Source organism: Camelus bactrianus, chromosome X, assembly GCF_048773025.1.
Source record: "Camelus bactrianus isolate YW-2024 breed Bactrian camel chromosome X, ASM4877302v1, whole genome shotgun sequence".
In the NCBI taxonomy this organism is placed as follows: domain Eukaryota; kingdom Metazoa; phylum Chordata; class Mammalia; order Artiodactyla; family Camelidae; genus Camelus; species Camelus bactrianus.
This window is the reverse complement of record NC_133575.1, coordinates 38,330,762-38,351,970: the sequence shown is the minus strand read 5'-3', so window position 1 is coordinate 38,351,970 and position 21,209 is coordinate 38,330,762.

Here is a 21,209-nt window from a genome sequence, read left to right as displayed (position 1 = left end):
AGCACTACTTACAACTGCCAAGATATGGAAGCTACCTCAATGTTATCAACAGACAAAGGGATAAAGAAGATGTGGTGTATGTATATATATAGACAATGGAATACTACTCATCAATAAAAAATGAAATAATGTCATACGCAGCAACATAGATGGCCCAGGAGAATTTGATTCCAAGTGAAGTAAGCCAGAAACAGAAAGAAAAATATAATATGATATCACTGATATGTGGAATCTTTTTAAAATGACATAAATGAGCTTATTTACAAAACAGAAACAGACTCGCAGACATAGAAAACAAACATATGGTTACCATGGGGAAAGGCGAGGTGGAGGGATAAACTGGCAGTTCCGGATTTGCAGATAGTAACTACTATATATAAATAAAACAGCTAAACAAGGTCCTACTGTGCAGCACAGGGAACTATACTCAATACTTTGTAATAGCCTATAATGAAAACATATGAAAACATATATACATAATTGAATCACTATGATTTATACCAGAAATTAGCACAACATTGCAAATCGACTACATTTCAATTTAAAAAAATTAAAGCTATATATAGGTCCAAACGTCCTGTATGCAACATTCCACAAATGAAACGCATTTAGAAAAAACTACCTAAATTAATACCAAAATTATTTATGAATAGCAGCAAATACACTGTCTAGCAGTGAGCATAAAGGAAATGGGGTAGAAAGAAATGAACCGACATTGTTGTAAGTTACAATCTGGAATCCTTTAAGAGTGGTCTGAGTTATACAAATGTTTTGTTTCAAAATACTAGATGTCCAAAAAAAATAATTTGTCTCATGTTAATCTTAGAATAATTGACCTGTGGATTTTTCCGACCTTAAAGGGTATGACAACCATTTAAAAGCTGCATTAAAGTCATATAAAACCAGCTACTTGTATTCAAGTATCCTAAATTATCCAGCTTTTATCAAACTTAACATATAAAAATTTCAATTAAAGAGACAGGAGCCATCACTCATGCCTCATTTCGGAACTCTCTATTGTACTCCATTAACTATCAACTCTTGGGCCAAAACTGAGCTAAATTATACTACAGACATTTGAGTTATAAACAAAATCATTCACCTTTTTTTTTTCAGGATAACACGTGGCAAAAAGACACAAACTTTGGCATGAAATACAAATTTTGTATTCAATAGTCAACTGCTCTCTGATAAAAACAATCCGTGTGCCTCAATTTTCTCATTTATAAGGGGGTGGGGCAATTTATTCTAGTGAAGGATTCTCCAAAGCTGCAAACTACTCTCTTCACTTTTCCAGTCAATTCTCCAGCAGTGTTTGAGATCCCTTCTGCTGTTTTCTTTCCTTCTGTTATTGGCATATCAACATGCATGAGACATATGCATACACACACACACACACACACAAACACACACCCCCACAAGAGGCATTCCTCTTCTCTTTCCCTTCACCTTCCACTGCAGATGCTCCTTCATCCTTTTTCTCTTCACCAGGTCTAATGTCTTGACTTGTAGTTGGTGGCTCCCATTCTTGAGGTTGCTTATCACTGTGGGCCTACAGATATGTGTGTGTAAATTAAAAAGTTTTGTTACTAACACATGCCAACAATATAAATATACACAATACACAGATATATTTACTATCAGTAAATCGAAATATATTTCTCCAATACTATTGGGTATAATTTTTCTTCATAAACTTACTTTTCCCACAGTGATGCTACTCCAAGGAATGTTACAAGCACTTTAGAGGCTATTTTAATCTATGTTGGGAGGGATGTGTGCAATCAGTTGTTAATAAGCATGAGAAGGAAGTCATCAGTTATATTCCCTGGGAATATAACAGCATCCATCCAGGCAACACCAGGATGTCATCCTTCTAGATCAACGTTCTGTACCACACAGAAGGCCTTTCAAGGTATACCTGTATTAGTTCCACAACTTTTCACAAAAATTAATTTCTACTAATAAAAAACATCAAATGTTTTATTTATTTATTAATGGCGGTAATAGGGATTGTACCCAGGACATTGTACATGTTAAGCACACACTCTACCACTGAGCTATACCACTCCCACCTCCAAAATAACCAATTGTCAAAACACTTACAACCACAGGCCCAACTGGATTGACAAATGCTTGATCATAACTTCTTTTCCTAGGTCTGTATGTTGACTTTACTCTCCGAAAGATATTTCCCACTGAAAATAAAATACTGTGCTTTGGAAAATACATTTAAGAGGATAACTATATTTGAATACTTCTGTGGCCAACAGGTGATGCACACTAATTTTTGAAATTGGAAAATATTTTGAAAATAAGTCTCAAGGTAATTTAATTGTGTGTGCTTTCCAGTCACACCACATCTGGCAACTTGCAAAGCAATTGTTTATGTCATGCCCAAGCTGACAGAAAAATCACCATAGGACACATGGGAAAAGACAAGAACACATTTCTGAAAGGGTTGGGTTACACATGATTCACCATCATGGAGATATTTAAGAAAATACTACTAGAGAAAATGGCTATTAACCAAAAGTCAGAAGACAACATGTCTTGGAGAAGATGCGGAAAAAAGGAAACTCTTGTCAACTGTTGCTGGGAATGTAAATTGCTGCAGCCACTGTGGAAACCGTAGAGGTATCTTAAAAAATATACACACACAGACACACAGTGGAATACTACTCAGCATTAAGAAATGAAATAATGTCATATGCAGCAACACAGATGGCCCTGGAGAATGTCATTCTAAGTGAAGTAAGCCAGAAAGAGAAAAAAAAATACCATACAATATCACTTATATACGGAATCTTAAAAAATAACACAAATGTGCTTATTTACAAAACAGAAACTGACTCACAGACATAGAAAACAAACTTATGATTTCCATGGGGAAAGACGAGGTGGAGGGATACACTGGGATTTCTGGATTTGCAGACAGTAACTACTATATATAAATGAAATAGATGAACAAGGTCCTAATGTGTAGCATAGGCAATGATATTCAATGTTTCTAATAGTTTATAATTTAAAAATATGAAAATTTATATATATAACTATATTCATCACTAGGCTTTACACCAGAAATTAACACAACTTTGCAAATCGATTACACTTCAATTAAAAAGAAAAACTAACGCTATTTAGGTCCAAAGGTCCTCTATGCAACATTCCACAAATAAAACCCATGTAGAAGAAAGTACCAAAATTAATACTAAAATTACTTATGAATAACAGAAAATATACTGTCTAGCAGTGAGCATAAAGGAAATTGGGTAGAAAAAAATGAATCAGCATTGTTGTCAGTTACAGTCTGGAATTCTTTAACAGTGGCTGGACTTATGTAAATGTTTTGTTTCAAAATACTAGATATCCAGGAAAAATAATTTGTCTCATGTTAATCTTAAAATAATTAATCTTTTGATTTTTCTGACCATAGAAGTATATACCCACCTTTTAAAAGCTGCATTAATTTCATATAAAAGCAGCTACTTGTATGCTAGTATCCTGAATTATCCAGCTTTTATCAAACTTATCATTAAAAATATGAATAAAAGAAACAGTGGTCATCATTCATGATTCATTTCTGAAGTCTCCATCCTACCCCACTGACCTATCAACTCTTGGGCCAAAACAGAGCTAAATTATAGTACACACATTTGAGTTTGAAGCAAAATCATTCACCTTTTTTTGACAGTAACATAGGTTGCAGGAAGACACAAACTTTGGAATGAAATACGAATTTTGTCATCAACAATCAAGTGCTCTCTAATAAACATGATCCGTGAGCTTCAATTTTTGAATTTAAAAAATGGGGAAATTTATTCTAGTGAAGGATTGCCTGAAGCTGCAAACTACACTCTCTTCAATTTTCCAGCCAATTTTCAGGCAATGTTTAAGACACATTTCTGCTGTTTCCTTTCTTTCTCTTACTGGCATATCATTATGTATGAAACATACACATACACAAACACACACATACATACACACACACACACACACACACACAGCCAAGAGGCATTCCATTTCCATTTCCCTTCACCTTGAAATGAAGATGCTCCTTCATCCTTTTCCTCTTCATCAGGTCTAATGTCCTGACTTGTAGTTGGTGTCTCCCTTTCTTGAGGTTGCTTATCACCGTGGGCCTACACATATGTGCGTGCAAATAAAAAGTTTTGTTACCAGTACATGTCAACGACATAAATATACAGAGTACAGAGATATATTTGAGTATAAGCAAATCTAATATTACTTCTTCAATACTAGTTGGTATACTTACTTTTAATAAACTTACTTTTCCAACAGAGACGCTACTCTAAGAAAAGCTATAAGGATTTTGGAAGCTATTTTACTCAATGTTGGGATACATGTGTGCAATTGGTTGTTAATAAACATGAATGGGAAGTCATCACTTCTACTCCCAGGGAATATAACAGCATCCATCAAGACAACACCAGAATATCATCCTCCTGGATCAACGTTCTGTATCACACAGAAGATCTTTCAAAGTGCGTCTGTGTTAGTTCAACATCTTTTCACAAAAAATAATTTCTACTAATAAAAAACATCAAATGTTCATTCATTTATTGATGGAAGTACTGGGGATTGAACCCAGGACATTGTACATATTAATCACCCACTCTACCTCCCCCACCAAAAAAATCAACTGTTAAAACACAACCACAGGCTCAACTGGATTGTCACATTCTTCATCACAACCTCTTTCCTTACGTTTGTATGTTGACTTTCTGCACCAACTCATATTTCCCACTGAAAATAAAATATTGTGATTTGGAAAATGCATTTAGTAGAATAAATATACTTGAACACTTCCGTGCCCAAATGGTGATGCACACTGATTTTTGCATATTGAAAATAGTTTGAAAATAAGTCTAAAAGTAATTTTATCCTGTGTGATTCCCAATCACACAAAATGTGGAAACTTGCAAAAGCAATTGTTTATGTCATGCCCAAGCTGACAGGAAAATCAACATAAGGCACCTGGGAAGAGAAGAGCACATTTCTGAAAGAGTTTCCTTTCACAAGTTGATTTACCATCATAGAGATATTTATGAAAATACCACTAGAGAAAACAGCTATTATCAAAAAGTCAAAAGACAACACGTATTGGTGAGGATGAGGAAAAAAGGAAACCCTTGCCCACTGTGGCTGGGAATGTAAATTGCTGCAGCCACTGTGGAAACCGTAGAGGTGTCTCAAAAAACTACAAATAGAACTACCACAATGACTTAGCAATTCGAATCCTGAATATCTATTCAAAAGAAATAAAAACACTATTTCAAAAAGACACATGCACCCCAATGTTCATACCAATACTATTTACAACTGCCAAGATATGGAAGCAACCTAAATGTCCATCAACAGACAAAGGGATAAAGAAGATATTGGTATATACACACACACACACACACATACACAATGCAATACTACTCAGACATGAAGAATGAAACTTTGCCATTTGCAATAATATGGATGGGCTTGCACATGTTACGCTAAGTGAAATAAGTTAAACAATGAAAGGTAAATGCTGTATGACACTGCTTCTATGTGGAAACTAGAAAATAGAACTAGTCAATATTAAAAAAAAAAAAAAAAAAAAAGCAGATTCACCAAAATAGAGAAAAACTACTGTTACTAGTGTGGAGAAGGAGTGGTAGATGGGCAATGTACAGGGGGAGGAATAAGAGCTACAAATAATTAGCTATAAATTAAGCTACAAGGACATATTGTACAAAACGAGGAATACAGTCAATATTCTATAATAACTTTAAACACACTATAAATTTTAAAAATATGATTCACTGTACTTTACACCTATAACTTACCTAATACTGTGCATCCCCTATGCTTAAATTAAAAGAAAGAGAAATTACCACTAGAGAATTAATACTTGAGTAACTACCATTTTTGGCACACTCTCATTTATTAAGGCCTTTCTCGGTCCCCACTCAATCACATTTTATTGAAACACAAAGCCACACTTGTTCTTTGTCTGCACTAAAACGGCAGCGTTGACTGGTGGCAATAAAACCTCTGTGTAGCACTCTCTTAACCTGGCACAATGCTCAGTGCACTACAAGTCTCAGGACACAGTCAAAACCACACATCTGTCTGTTTCTAGGCCTTTCCTTTACCATAACCTTGTCCCCTGTCACTACCCTGGGCCCCAGTGGCGACTTCGGATTCTCTGCACTGTCGGCACTTTCAGTGTCTCCGGGACACAGATTCCGCAAATAATGCCCTCAAGGCTCAACCCGTCTTCACCCGACTCCCTGCCGTCCGCCTCCCACTGTCCCCCTGTTCCCACTGCCACCTCGACAGCCATGGCGGCAGTGACACCTGTGAGAAGGACGACGACCTCGAAAACCGTTCTCCTCCAAGGCCACAGATCGCACCGCCCGAAGCCCGCTGACTCCCGCTCATACGCACGCACACTTCAACTCCCGGCAGGACGGACCTGTGACCTAACAGGTGATCGCAGCCTAGTAGAAACAGCCTCCATTCGGACAGCCCGGCACCCAGAACGCATTGTACATGCTACACCCCGAGGACCGACGGAAAGGCGCATAGCCCTGAGCATTTGCAGTGTGTCTCCTGTGCCGCGTGGGCTGGTTTCCCCGCCCTCCACAGGACCCCACCAAGATTCCCAGATCTCTGCTCTGCGGACAGTTCGTGGTGCCTCCAGGGCTCAGATAACACAAATAACACCCCCAAGAGACATCCCATTTTCATCTGACCCCCACCCCTCAACGGCCCACCATCTTTCCTTATCCCAGCCCTGCTACCAGGACAGAAATGGCTGTTGCCACACCTGTGAGGACAACGACTTCAAGGACCCTCCTCCTCAGAGGCCACAGATCGCACAATGACCCCCCGCAGCCCCGATCCATGAAAAGCCTGCTAGCTCCCCATCACACTCACGCAAACTTAAACTCCCGGCAGGACGGATCTGTGGACCTACCAGCTGACTGTAGCCGAGTAGAAACAGGCCAGACAGTGAAACACTAGGCGCACCATTCGGCACCCAGAATGCGCTGCACAGTCTACACGAGGAGGGACGGTGGGAGGCGAGCAGTAACGAGCATGCGCCGTGTCTCTCTCCTGTGTCGCATTGGCCGGTTTCCCCGCCTCCCATGGGACCCCACCAGGATTCCTGGATCTCTGCTCTGTGGACAGTTCCTGGTACCTCTAGGGCTCAGATATGCAAATAACACCCCCAAGAGTCACCCCTCCCCTCCGCCACCCACCGTCCTCCTTTGTCCCGGCCCCACCATGAAGATGATGGCTGAGGTGGCTGCCAGTAGAATGCCTCCTGTAAGAGAATTGGCAAAATACTCCATAGGATTTACACAAGATCAAGAATCTCGTAACCTAATATTCACAGTGTCCAGTATATGATTAAAAATTACTCAGAATACTCAAAAAGCTAAAAACTGAACTACCACATGACCTAGCAATTCCACTCCTCCATATATATCCAAAAGAAACAAAAATAATTCAAAAAGATACACGCACCCCAATATTCATAGCAGCGCTATTTACAATTGCATAGAAATAGAAGCAACCTAAATGGCCACCAACAGATGATTGGATAATGAAGCTATTATATATATATATATATATATATATATATATATATATATATATATATATATATATATATATATATAAAATATATAGTGTCTATACAGATAGACATAGATAGATCTATATACATACATATAGAATGGAATGTTACTCAGCCTTAAAACAGAACAAAATTTTGCCATTTGCAGCAACGTGGAGGAACTTGGAGGCGATTCTGTGTAATAAGTCAAACAGGGACAAATACTGTATAAAATCACTTATGTGTAGAAGCTAAAACATAAACCAGTGAATATAACCAAATACTAGAACCAGATATAGAGAACAAAATAGTGTTTACCAGTGGTAGGAGGGGCAAAATAGAAGTCAGACAGTAGGAGGAACACTCTGTTGGATGTAAGATATGCTCCAGGATGTACAACATGGGGAATAAGAGCCAATATTTTGTAATACCTGTAAGTGTAAAGTGACCTTTAAAATTGAAGTAAAAATACTGAAACTATGAAAAAAAACAGGGAAATCTAAGCTCACATGGGAAAGAAAATCAATGCAGAAAAGAATGAAATGCTGGGATTATCTGACAACATCCTCAAAGCAGCTAATGTAAAAATGCTTCAACAAAGCAATCATGCTCACGTTTGAAACAAATGTAAAAACAGAAATACTTAACACCAAAACACAGAGAGAGAGAGCTTATATTTCAAAAAACAAATGTAAATTTTAGAAGGTGAAAATATGATAACCAAATAAAAATCTCACTGCATGGGTTTAATAGCACAACGGAGATGAAAAGGTGAACTTGAAGACAGAACAACAGAAATTATTCAATCTGAACAATTCAGGAAAAAAATTGATTGAGAGAAAAATGAACTACATCTCAAGGACCTGTGGGAAAATACCAAAAGATGTATAATTTTTAAACAAAACATATATAATTTTCCTTCAGAAACCTAGGAAAAGTGAAAGAATATGGAAATTAAAAATAAAATTTTTCAAGTAACGATTGTTGAAAACTACACAAATTTGGCAAAAGACATAAACCTACAGATTCAGTAAGCTAAGCAAACACCAAACAAGTTAGACCCAGAGAAATCCATACCTGGCCATATTAGAATGAAACTGCTGGAAACTGAAGACAAAAAAAAAAAAAATCTTGAAAGCAGAGAGCAAAAAAAGGTGCATTACTTACAAGAGAACAAGGATTCAGTTGACTGCAGAATTCTTATCAGAAATCATGTAGGCAAGGAGGAAGTGTCTCAACATTTCTTTTAACTTTTCTTGCTTGAGTCATAGTCATTTTACAATGTTGTATCTATTTCCAGTGTAGAGCACAATTTTTCAGTTATACATGAATGTACATATATTCATTATCACATTTGTTTTTGCTGTGAGCTACCACAAGATCTTGTATATATTTCCCTGTGCTATACCTTATAATCTTGTTTATCTAGTTTACATGTGCCTGTAAGTATTGATAACTTTTGAACTCCCAGTTTATCCCTTCCCGCCCCCCAACCCTTGGCAACCATAAGTTTGTATTCTATGTCTATGAGTCTGTTTCTGTTTTGAATTTATGTTTTTGTTTTGTTTTGTTTAGATTCCACATATAAGTGATCTAATATGGTATTTTTCTTTCTCTTTCTGGCTTACTTCACTTAGAATGACATTCTCCAGGAAAATCCATGTTTCTGCAAATGGTGTTATGTTGTCGGTTTTTGTGGATGAATAGTATTCCATTGTATAAATATACCACTTCTTCTTTATCCAGTCATGTATCAATGGACATTTAGGCTGCTTCCATGACTTGGCTATTGTAAATAGTGCTGCTATGAACATTGGGGTGCAGGTGTCTTTTTAAAGTAGGGTTCTTTCTGGATATATACCCAGGAGCAGGATTTCTAGGTCATATGGGAAGTCTACTCCTAGTCTTTTGAGGAATCTCCATACTGTTTTCCACAGTGGCTACACCAAACTGCATTCCCAACAGCAGTGTAGGAGGGTTCCCATTTCTCCACAGCCTCTCCAGCATTTGTCATTTGTGGACTTTTGAATGATGGCCATTCTGGCTGTTGTTTTGATTTTCATTTCTCTGATAATTAGTGATATTGAGCATTTTTTCATGTGCCTATTGATCATTTGTATTTCTTCATTGGAGAATTGCTTGTTTAGGTCTTCTGCCCAATTTTGGATTGGGTTGTTTGTTTTCTTTTGTTTGTTTAAGTCGTATGAGCCACTTATATATTCTGGAGATCAAGCCTTTGTAGGTTTCATCTTTTGCAAAAATTTTCTCCCATTCGGTAGGTTGTCGTTTTGTTTTGCTTATGGTTTCCTTTGCTAAGCAGAAGCTTGTAAGTTTAATTAGGTCCCATTTGTTTATTCTAGCTTTTATTTCTATTGCTTGGGTAGACTGCCCTAGGAGAACATTTTTGAGATATATGTGAGGTAATGTTTTGCCTAGGTTTTCTTCTGGGAAGTTTATTGTATCTTGTCTTATGTTCAAGTCTTTGATCCATTTTGAATTTAGTTTTGTGTGTACTGTAAGGGGGTTTTCTACTTTCATTGATTGACATGCTGCTCTCCAGTTTTCCCAACACCATTTGCTGGAGACTATCTTTATTCCATAGTATACTCTTGCCTCCTTTGTCGAAGATTAGTTGACCGAAAGTTTGTGGGTTCATTTCTGGGCTCTCCATTCCGTTCCATTGGTCCATATGACTGTTTCTGTACCAATAGCATGTTGTCTTGATGACGGTAGCTCTATAGTATTGTCTGAAGTCTGGGAGAGTTATTCCTCCAGCCTCTTTCTTTTTCTTTAGTAATGCTTTTGCAATTCTAGGTCTTTTGTGGTTCCATATAAATTTTATTATGATTTGTTCTAGTTCTGTGATATACGTCCAGGGTAATTTGATAGGTATTGCATTAAATCTTTAGATTGCCTTGGGCAATATGACCATTTTAACAATATTGATACTTCCAATCCAAGAGCATGGGCTATCCTTCCATTTTTTAAAGTCTTCTTTAATTTCCTTCATCAGCGTTTTATAGTTCTCCATGTATAAGTCTTTCACCTCCTTGGTTAGATTTATTCCCAGGTATTTTATTGCTTTTGGTGCTATTTTAAAGGGGATTGTTTCTTTACTTTCTTTTCCTGTTGATTCATCATCAGTGCAAAGAAATGCAACTGATTTTTGAACGTTAATCTTGTAACCTGCTGCCTTGTTGAATTCTTTGATTAGCTCTAGTAGTTTTTTTGTGGACTTTTTAATGTTTTCTATATATAGTATCACGTCATCTGCATATAGTGACACTTTTACCTCTTCTTTTCTGATTTGGATCCCTTTTATTTCTCTCTCTTGCCTGATTGCTGTCACTAGGACTTCCAAGACTATGTTAAATAGGAGTGGTGATAGTGGGCAGCCTTGTCTTGTCCCAGATTTTAGAGGGAAGCTTTTGAGTTTTTCACCATTGAGTACTATGCTGGCTGTAGGTTGTCATATATAGCTTTTATTGCATTGAGATGTGTTCCCTCTATACCCACTTTGGTGAGAGTTTTTATCATAAATGTGTGTTGAATTTTATCAAATGCTTTTTCTGCATCTATTGAGACAATCCTGTGTTTTTTGTCCTTTCTCTTGTTGATGTGATGTATGACATTGATTGATTTGCATATGTTGAACCACCCTTGTGTCCCTGGGATGAACCCCACTTGATCACAATGTATAATCTTTTTTATGTGCTGTTGGATTCTATTTGCTAATATTTTGGTAATGATTTTTGCATCTATGTTCATCAGTGATATTGGTATGTAATTCCCTTTTTTGGTAGTGTCTTTGCCTGGTTTTGGTATCAGGGTGATGGTGGCTTCATAGAATGAATTTGGGAATACTCCCTCCTTTTCAATCTCCTGGAAGAGTTTGAGAAGGACTGGTATGAGTTCTTCTTTGTATGACTGGTAGAATTCCCTGGTAAAGCCGTCCATTTTTGGACTTCTGTTTGTAGGGCAGTTTTTTATTGCAAATTTGATTTCATTTCTAGTGATTGGTTTGTTCAAGTGGTCAGTTTCTTCTTGATTCACTCTTGATGGACTGTATGTTTTCAGAAACTTTTCTTTCTCCTCTAGGTTATCCATTTTGTTTCCATATACTTTTTCATAATATTCTCATATGATATTCTGTATTTCTATGTTATTTGCTTATTTGTGCTCTATTTTTTTACTTCTTTGTGAGTTTGGCCAGAGGTTTGTCAATTTTACTTACTTTTTCAAAAAACCAGCTTGTTGGGGTTTTTTTTTTCTCTTTTTTTAATCTCTATTTTATTTATTTGCTCCCTGATCTTTATTATTTCCTTCCTTCTGCTGACTTTTGGGGTTTTTTTCCTCTTCTTTTTCTAATTCTTTTAGCTGGTGTGTTAGATTGTTTATTTGAGTTTGCTCTTCTTTTTTGAGGAAGGCCTGTAATTCTATAAACTTCCCTATTAGCACTACCTTTGCTGTGTCCCATAAATTTTGTGTAGTTGTGTTTTCATTTTCATTTGTCTCAAGGTATTTTTCACTTTCAAATTTGATTTCCTCATTGACCCACTGGTTTTTTCATAGCATGTTCTTTAATCTCCATGCTTTCCTTTTTTTCTCCTTTGTTTCTTTGTAGTTGAGTTCTAGTTTCATTGCATTGTGCTCACTAAAGATGCTTGAGATAATTTCTGTTTTCTTTAAATTATTGAGGCTTCTTTTCTGCCTGAGTACATGATCGATCCTAGAGAATATTCCATGTGCACTTGAAAAGAATGTATATCTTATTTCGGGGGAGTGTAATGCTTTGAAAATATTCACCAAATCTAATTTTTCTATCGTATCATTTAACTTCTCTGATGCCTTATTTATTTTCTGTCTGAAAGATCTCTCTAGTGATATTAATGTGGTGTTAAATTCTATGACACTGATTGTATTCCCATCATTTTCCCATTTTAGTTCTGTTAGTATTTGTTTTATTTACTTAGGTACTCCTATGATTGGAGTGCATGTATATTTATGAATGTAATATCATCATCCTGTATAACTCCTTTAATCATTATAAAATGTCCTTCTTTATCTTTCTTTATGGCCTTTGTTTTAAAGTCCATTTTGTCTGAAATCAGTACTGCTACACCTGCTTTATTGGCTCTTCCATTTCCATAGAATATTCTTTTCAGTCCTTTTGCTCTCAATCTGTATGTGTCCTTCTCCCTAAAGTGGGTCTCTTGTATGCAGCATATTGATGGTTCTTGCTTTACTATCCAGTCTGCCACTCTGTCTATTTTGACTGGAGCATTTAGTCCATTAACATTTACAGTAATTAATGATAGATGTGTGTATATTGTCTTTTTGAACTTATTTTTGCAGTTGATTTGATATTTCCTCTTTGTTCCCTTCTTCTTCTTTTTTTTTTTTTTTTTGTTGTTGTTTGGTAATTTTCCTTTGTATTATCATGGATTTTATTTAGTTTCTGTGACTCCCTTGTAAGTTTTTGGCTTGTGGTTACCCTTTTTTGTAAGTCTATTAGTCCATTACTATAACTGTTTCTATTAAACAGATAGTAACATGATCTCAAGAACAAAAAATTTTAAAAAGAAACAAATATACTCTATATTTTCTTGCTTCCCTCTCACACTCTTAGTGATTTAGATATTTATTCTATTTCTAATTCATGGTAGTTATCACCTTTCCAGTTATGAGTTTCTCATTTCTGTAGCATCCTGCTTCTTTTCTATTTAGAGTAGACCTTCCATTATTTCTTTTAGCATGGGTTTAGTGTTGCTAAACTCTTGTAGTTTTTGCTTGTCGGTGAAATTCTTTATGTCTCCTTCTATCCTAAATGATAGCCTTGCTGGATAGAGTATCCTAGGCTGCATCTTTTTTTCATTCAGGACTTTGAATATATCTTGCCACTCCCTTCTGGCCTGCAGTGTTTGTGTAGAGAAATCAGCTGAAAGCCTTATGGGGGTTCCCTTGTAATTCACTCTTTGTTTATCTCTTGCTGCCTTTAGGATTATTTTGTTATCCTTGACTCTGGCCATCTTGATTATGATATATCTTGCTTATGATATATCTTGCTATGGGTCTGTTTGGGTTCTTCCTGTTTGGGACCCTCTGAGCTTCCTGTACTTGGATATCTGATTCCTTCTTTAAGTTTGGGAAGTTTTCAGTCATGATTTCTTCAAATACCTTCTCAATCCCCTTTGCTCTCTCTTCCCCATCTGGAAACCCTATTATTTGTAGATTGTCATGCTTTATATTATCCATTAGGCCCCTTATATTGTTTTCATTGATTTTTATTTTTCTCTCAGCTGTTCTGATTGGGTGCTTTCTGTTAACCTGCCTTCTAGGTCACTTATTCATTCCTCTGCCTCATGTAACCTGCTTTGTACAGCCTTTAGATCAGCCTTCATCTCAGCAAATGAGTTTACCAATTCTACTTGGTTCTTCTTTATAGCTTCAATTTCATTTTGACATATGTTATATCTCTAAACCCTATCTCTTTTAGTTCTGTCAGTAATTTGATCACTCCTTTTTTGAAATCTTGATTTAGTAGGCCATCAATGTCTATATTATTGATAGTTCTTTCAGGGGATTTCTCTTGCTGTTTTAATTGGGAGTGGTTCCTCTGCTTCTTGATCTTGCTTATCTCTCTCTGGCACTGTGGCTTATGCAGTATCAGTTATCTATTGTGGTCCTTAAGGAGTTTATTTGTTTATCTTTGTCATGCCTATGCAGGAATAAAATTTTTTAAAAAGAGAATTTTAAAAGAAGTGAGAGAAAGGTTTGAAAACAGTGTATAATCAATAATAGAAGAGCTAGTTGAATCAGAATAGCACTCGAGTTGAGACGTCTTAAAAAAGAGGGGGATGTGTTCTCATGGAGACTGTGCACTCTTAATGATTTTATCATGATGTCTTTCTATCTTTGCCCTCTTTCACGAACTCAGCTTCCTGCTTCCAGAGGCCCTCCATTGGCACCCCTCATCTGTGCTGCTCTCACTGCCTGTCGGCAAGCAGATCACACCCCCTCCCAACACTGCACTCAGGTGGTGTGCTCTTACATGGTGGGCAGGCAGGTCACTCCCCCTCCTAATGACGTGATCAAATGCTGTGTTGAGGCGAGGTAGGTGGGCAAATCGCACCCCCTTCCAGCACCAAAATCAAGTTCTGTGCTCCTACCAGGAAGGCAGGTAGCCACCAGGCCTCTCCTGGCACGCAGTCACTCCCCTGCTCTGGGCAGCTGCCCGTTCCACCTCGGGTCCACCATCTATACATGGGCTTGGAGAAGATGGAGGAAAAGCCCTGTCCCTGCTCCAAGCCAAAACTCAGCTCCCTGTTTGTCTTGGCAGAACAAGTTCTCTGAGGTACCAGGGCAAAAAGATCCTATATGCCTCGGGCTTTAAACAAGTCTCATTCTCGCCTTTGAGGCTGCTAAACTCTTAAATACAGATTCAGGTTTTGACCACATTCCCACCTGAGTGATAAGCCCCAGCAGATATGGGGGCAGTGGCTGAGTTCTGCCTCTCCTCTCCTGAAAACTTAACATGGGTTTTCAGAGATAGCGGTATGACCCCTATTCCCCCCAGCATATATCAGCCATTTTTCTTTCATATTTTATGGAGGGCTCAGTATATTTTGCCCTGTGTACACACTCATCCAAGGTGCACAGCACCTTGCATTCCACTGGGATTGCCTCTGTGCAGCCCGCCCTACTCTGCTTCCCAGCTAAGGCAGCCTATCCCGTCCCCCACCTGCCACTTTGACTATAGGGCTGGGAGTTGCGAAGATCCTCTGTGCCTGTTTAACTTAGTTCTATCGATCAAGGGGTACTCCATACAGATCTGAGCCCCAAGGGTTTCCCTTCCATCCAGCTGACCTCTCCGTTGGAGAGGGGTGAGACCCAATGAACGAGCACTATACATCCTTTGCCACTCCCTCCTCGTGGGACCGATCCTGTACTTTTTTGCTTTTTCTTCTTTCCTTTTCTCCTACCAGATTCGTGGTGTCTTTGTCTTTTCAAGAGGGCAATATTCTGTCTGAGTGCAGCAGGTGCTCTGATTGGCTGGGTGGTTCCATGGATGTGGCTTTTGGTGTATTTGTGGGAGAGGGTGAGCTATGAGCGTCCTTCTACTCCACCATCTTGCCCTCCTCTCTCAACATTTTTTAAATGCTGAAAGTAATGAAATCTCAACCCCAAATTCTTCATCTAGCAAAATATTTTTCAAGAAAGCGCATGTTTAAAAAAAAGTGCAGAAGAAGAAAAAGAAGAAGAATGTGTGGTTAGCAGACCTGAAAGAATTGCATCCAGAATCCTTCAGCCAGAAGGGAAATGATACAACAAGGAAACTTGGAACATTATTAAGGAAGCAAGCACTGCAATGAAATTGGTAGGTATTTGGCCACATATACTAGACTAGGCTTCTCTTTTTGAAGTAATTAGAAATATATTTGAGGGGGAGGGTACACTCAAGTGGTGGACTGCATGCTTAGCAAGCATGAGGTCCTGGGTTTAATCCACAGAACCTCCTCCAAAAAACACAGAAATAAGAAACATAATTACTTCCCCCTCCCAAAAAAACCCACACAAAAACTAACTAAACAAATAAATACAATATATTTTAGGATTGAAAGGAAAAATTTAAACATTATCTGATGGGATTTCAATGTATATCACTGTAATATATAAGACAGCTATAACATAAAAAGTGGGAGAATAAAGGGACCTATATGGTGGTACGATATCTACTTCCCTGTGAAATGGTGAGATGTCAATTCTCAGTAGTCTATGAATAGTTAAGTATGAATATTTCAATACCTAGATGAATCACTTTTAAAAATATACAGAGATGGAGTTAAAAACACAATAGATATGTATTCTGGTCAAGATGATGCAGTGGCAGGAGCACGAGCTTGCCTCTCCTCGCAACTACAAAGAAACCGCAAATGACTGTTTGAAAACTACTGAAAAAAACAAGACTGGAACCTAGAAAAGAAGACCACCTTCAACTGGAAACATAAAGAGAGAACGACAGCAGGATGTTACAAGGGGCATCCTCTCGATCTAATTGGGCCCCATATCTGCCAGCTTGGCAACCCACAAACTGAGGGATAATTAAGTTACAGAGGCACTCCCACAGGAGTGAGAGTTCTAAGCCCCATGTCAGGCTTCACAGCCCAGGATTCTGGCATTGAGAGGAGAAGGAGACCCTAGGACAACCTGTTTTGAAGACCAGTGGGGCATACATTCAGGAGACGCTGTGACTGGGGTAAACAGAGATTTCACTCTCTTGGGAAGTGAACACACAATCTGGCATGTGCTAGGTCCAAAGGCAGAGGCAGTGATTTCATAGGAACATGGGCCAGTACTGCTGGCTAGTTTGGAAAAGTCTCCTGGGGACATAGGAATGGCTGCGGCTCACCAAGTGGACATAAAAGCTGGTGACGGATATTTCATAAGTGTTCATCTACATGAGCTGTCATGGAGGCTGACATCTTGATTGGATCATTAGCACCAAGACCTAGCCCCACTCAACAGCCTGTAGGGAAGCCTCAGGCCAAACAACATACACGGCAGAAACACACCTCCACCCATCAGCCCACTTCTTAAGCAATAAACTTTTCTAGACAGGGTCCTAAGCACCAAAGGTCCAGGACCAAGCTTCCCACAACAGTGGGCAGGCTCCTCCTGCCAGGAATCCTGCATAAGGCTGTACTCTAGGCTCATCCGCCAGGGGCAGATACCAGAAATAAGAAAACAACAATCCCAAAGCCTGTGGGAGGAAGCCACAAACACAGGCCAAACTCTACACTTGGACCGGCTGGACACTGGCCCGTGGGTTCCAAGAGAGGAGTGTACTGGTGGGACGTATAGGACATCTCCAACAGAGGGCCACTTCTCCAACATCGAGAAATGTAACTAACTTACCTAAAAATACAAATAGAAAGACAGACAACATGAGGCAGCAGAGGAATATCTCCCAGGCCTAGGCACAAGATAAAATCCCAGAAGAAATAAGTGATGAGGACACACACAATTTATCTGAGAAACAGTTTAAAGTAATGATGGCCAAGATGTTTAGAAAACTCAAGAGGAGTATACATGCACAGAGTGAAGTTTTTCTCAGAGTTGGAAAATATAAAGAATACCCAAACAGAGTTGAAGAATAAAATCACTGAAATGAACAATACACTCCAAGGAACCAAGAAAAGACTAAATGAAGCAGAAGAAAGGATCAGTCAGCTAGAAGACAGATTAGTGGAAATCACTACTGTAGAACAGAAAACAGAACAAAGAATGAAAAGAAATGAGGGTAGTTTAAGAGGACTCTGGGACAGTATGAAGCACTCTAATATTCACATTATAGGGGTCCCAGAAAGATAAGAGAGCGAGAAGGGACCGGAGAAATTTTGGAGAAATAATAACAGAAAACTTCACCAACTTGGGAAAGGAAACAGTCACCCGAGTCCAGGAAGCACAGAGAGTACCACACAGAATCAACCCAAAGAGGAACACACATACTCATCAAATTGACAACAATTAAGGATAAGGAGAAAATAATAAAATTAGCAAGAGAAAAGCAACGAATAACATGGAAGGGAACTCCCATAAGGTTATCAGCTGATTTTTCAGCAGAAACTCTACAAGCCAGAAGGGAGAGGCATGATATATTTAAAGTGATGCAAGGGGGAAATTTACAACCAAGAATACATTATCCAGCAAGGCTCTCATTCAGACTTGATGGAGAAATCAAAAGCTTCACACATAAACGAAAGCTAAAACATTTCAGCACCACCAAACCAGCTTTACAACAAATGTTAAAAGGCCTTCTCTATTCATCAAACCATGAGGAAACACAACAAACAGAAGAAAGAGGAGAAAAAGAGAACTACAAAAGATTACTTTGGCTGTCTGGGGTCTTTGTGGTTCCTTATAAACTTAGGAATCGTTTGTTCTAGTTCTACGAGGAATGTCACGAGTATTTTGATGGGGGTTGCGATGGATCTGCAGATTGCCTTCGGTAGTGTGGGCATTTTCATAGTGTGGATTCTTCCAATCCAAGAGCACAAGAAACCTTTCCATTTCTTTGTGTCATTTCAGTTTTTGGAGTATAGGTAAGTTTTTTTCTAGGTATTTTCTTGTTTTTGATGTAATGGAAATGTCAAAGCCAGTTATAAAATTCTACTTTTTGAATTGAAAAAAAAAGTGAATGAAGGGCTGCAAATGGAAAAATAGCCTTCTTTTTAATGTTTCAGTTGTATTCCATTACATATATACATAGATATGCTGCATCTTCATTATCTATTCAACTATTCATGTGCACTTAGGATTCCACCATATCTTGGCAATTATAAAAAACGCTGCTGTTAATACTAGGGCGTATGTATCTTTTCAAATTAATTCTTCTTTTGTGGTTGGCTTTATTCCTTTGATAACTATGTACGTTTAAAACGCTAAAGCTCTGGCTCTTCCTTAGGCAGCAGCCAAGGCAGGACAAGAGGACCTGGTGCAGCAGGAGATCCACCAGGACTGGGTGAACCGGGAGTACATTGAGGTCATCACCAGCAGCATCAAGAAACTCGCAGACTCTCTCAACTCGTTCGATATGCCTTGCTGTTCAAGACTAGCAACACTAAACAAGAGATTGACAGCTCTTCAATGGAAAATTAAGTATGTTCAAGCCTGGGTGACAAAAGGTGAGACCCCCACGTAGAATCGTGCCACACTGCTGCTGGGAATTTGCTTCTACAGAACACAGGCCCACGTGGGAAAGGCCCCAACAGCCTTCAGCTCCTTCCTCTCTCCTTACAGGACAACGGGCTTCTTCTTGTTTTTCTTTTTTTCAAAACAGTGGCCTTTGGGCTCTGCTATGTACACCCAGGAGCGTGAGGTGGCACGTTGGGAGAGGACCAGGGGAACTCTCGGCAACAATGTTAGGCGTTTTTACCTTTTCGGAAACATTTTGCAGAACTACTTGTCAACGTATTTGAGGCGCGAAGAGCCAAAAGCTTGAGGCTCTGTCACGGTCCTCCCCACCTCTCTCTCTCCCTCTCTCAGCCTTTCCTTGCAGCTCTCATCGCCTCTGCATTAACTCTACAGTCTTTGTCTCCTCCCCACCTTTGGCTGGGGTGGGAAGCAGTCCTGGCTGAGACGCTCACACCCCGGCAAGGTGGCTGCCAGAGAATGTTGGTGCTAACACACCAGTTTCTTGTCCTTTGCGGCAGGTCAAGTCCAGGCTTCCACTTGGCTTGCAAAGGGACATTTTCAGAGTTTTCCTTCTGTCATTTGGGGTGTCTTTGCCTCTCTTATTTCCCTAATAAACCCTGAAACTTAATTAAAAAAAAAAAGCTAAAGTACTAAACGTTCTTGGAAACAATGAAGAGTACATATATGGAAATTCAAAAATCTATGTGCAGTAAAAAAATGATCTATCAAACCATGAAAAACACGGAAGAAACTGCAAAGACATATTACTAAATGAAAGAAGCCAGTCTGAAAAAGCTACAACCTGTACCTTTCCAACAAAATGACATTCTGGAAAAGGCACAGCTACAGAAACAATGAAAAGATCGTGGTTTCCAGGGGCTTAGGGAGAGGGAGGCAGAGAGGAATGAATAGATGGAGCAGAAGGGATTTTAGGGCAATGAAATTTCTCTGTATGATACTATAGAGGTGGCTACACGTCATTCTGCATTTGTCAAAACCCATAGATTGTACAACATCAAGAGTGAACCCTAATATAAACTATGGAATTTGGTTGATAATAATGTGCCCATGATGGTTCAATTATATGAAATACGCCACACTGATGAGGGATGTTGACGGTAGGGGAGTACATATGTGTGACTGGGGAGGGCTGTGTGCAAACTCCCTGTATTTTCTGCTCAATTCTGTGAACCTGAAACTACTCTAAAAGAATAAAGTCTATTAAATAGAAATTTTAAAAAAGAACTCCATCTTAGCTGAATAAAATCACTTGATTTTTTTAAAAAAGAAATTAAATTTAAAATTTTAGAAAAACATCAAATTACAACTAAAGTCATCATATACACCATCAGTTCTGTACTCAAACACTTCAGGAGCTTGTGCGCTCCTGAATAAGGAAAAGAGCAAGGCTCTGCATTTAGAACTGGAACCCCCGAATCTGCTTCTTACTGAAGTCAGAGATTCTCAATTTTGTCAAAACTCTGCCTTATCCTCTTTGTGAGGATTTGATGACGTCATACATGTACAGAAAGTAGCACAAAGAAATGGCTAACAGATGGTACGTACTCTATAAATGTGAGTTTTTATAGTAAAACCTATTATTAGATAAAAGAACTCAATAAATGAAGCTATAGTCAGCCGTTTGTGACCATACAGCACAGCTCAAAAGCATCTAAGGGAAGTTAGTGAGAGTGCCGACCTCTTTTTTAATGGTTTCATTTTTTATTTTTCATTGGAGTATATAGTTGACTTACAATGTTGTGTTAGTTTCTGTTGTACAGCAAAGTGATTCAGTTGTATTTTTGCAGATTCTTTTCCATTTTAGCTTATTACAAGATATTGAATATACTTTCCTGTGCTATAAAGGTCCTTGTTATTTATCTAGTTTACA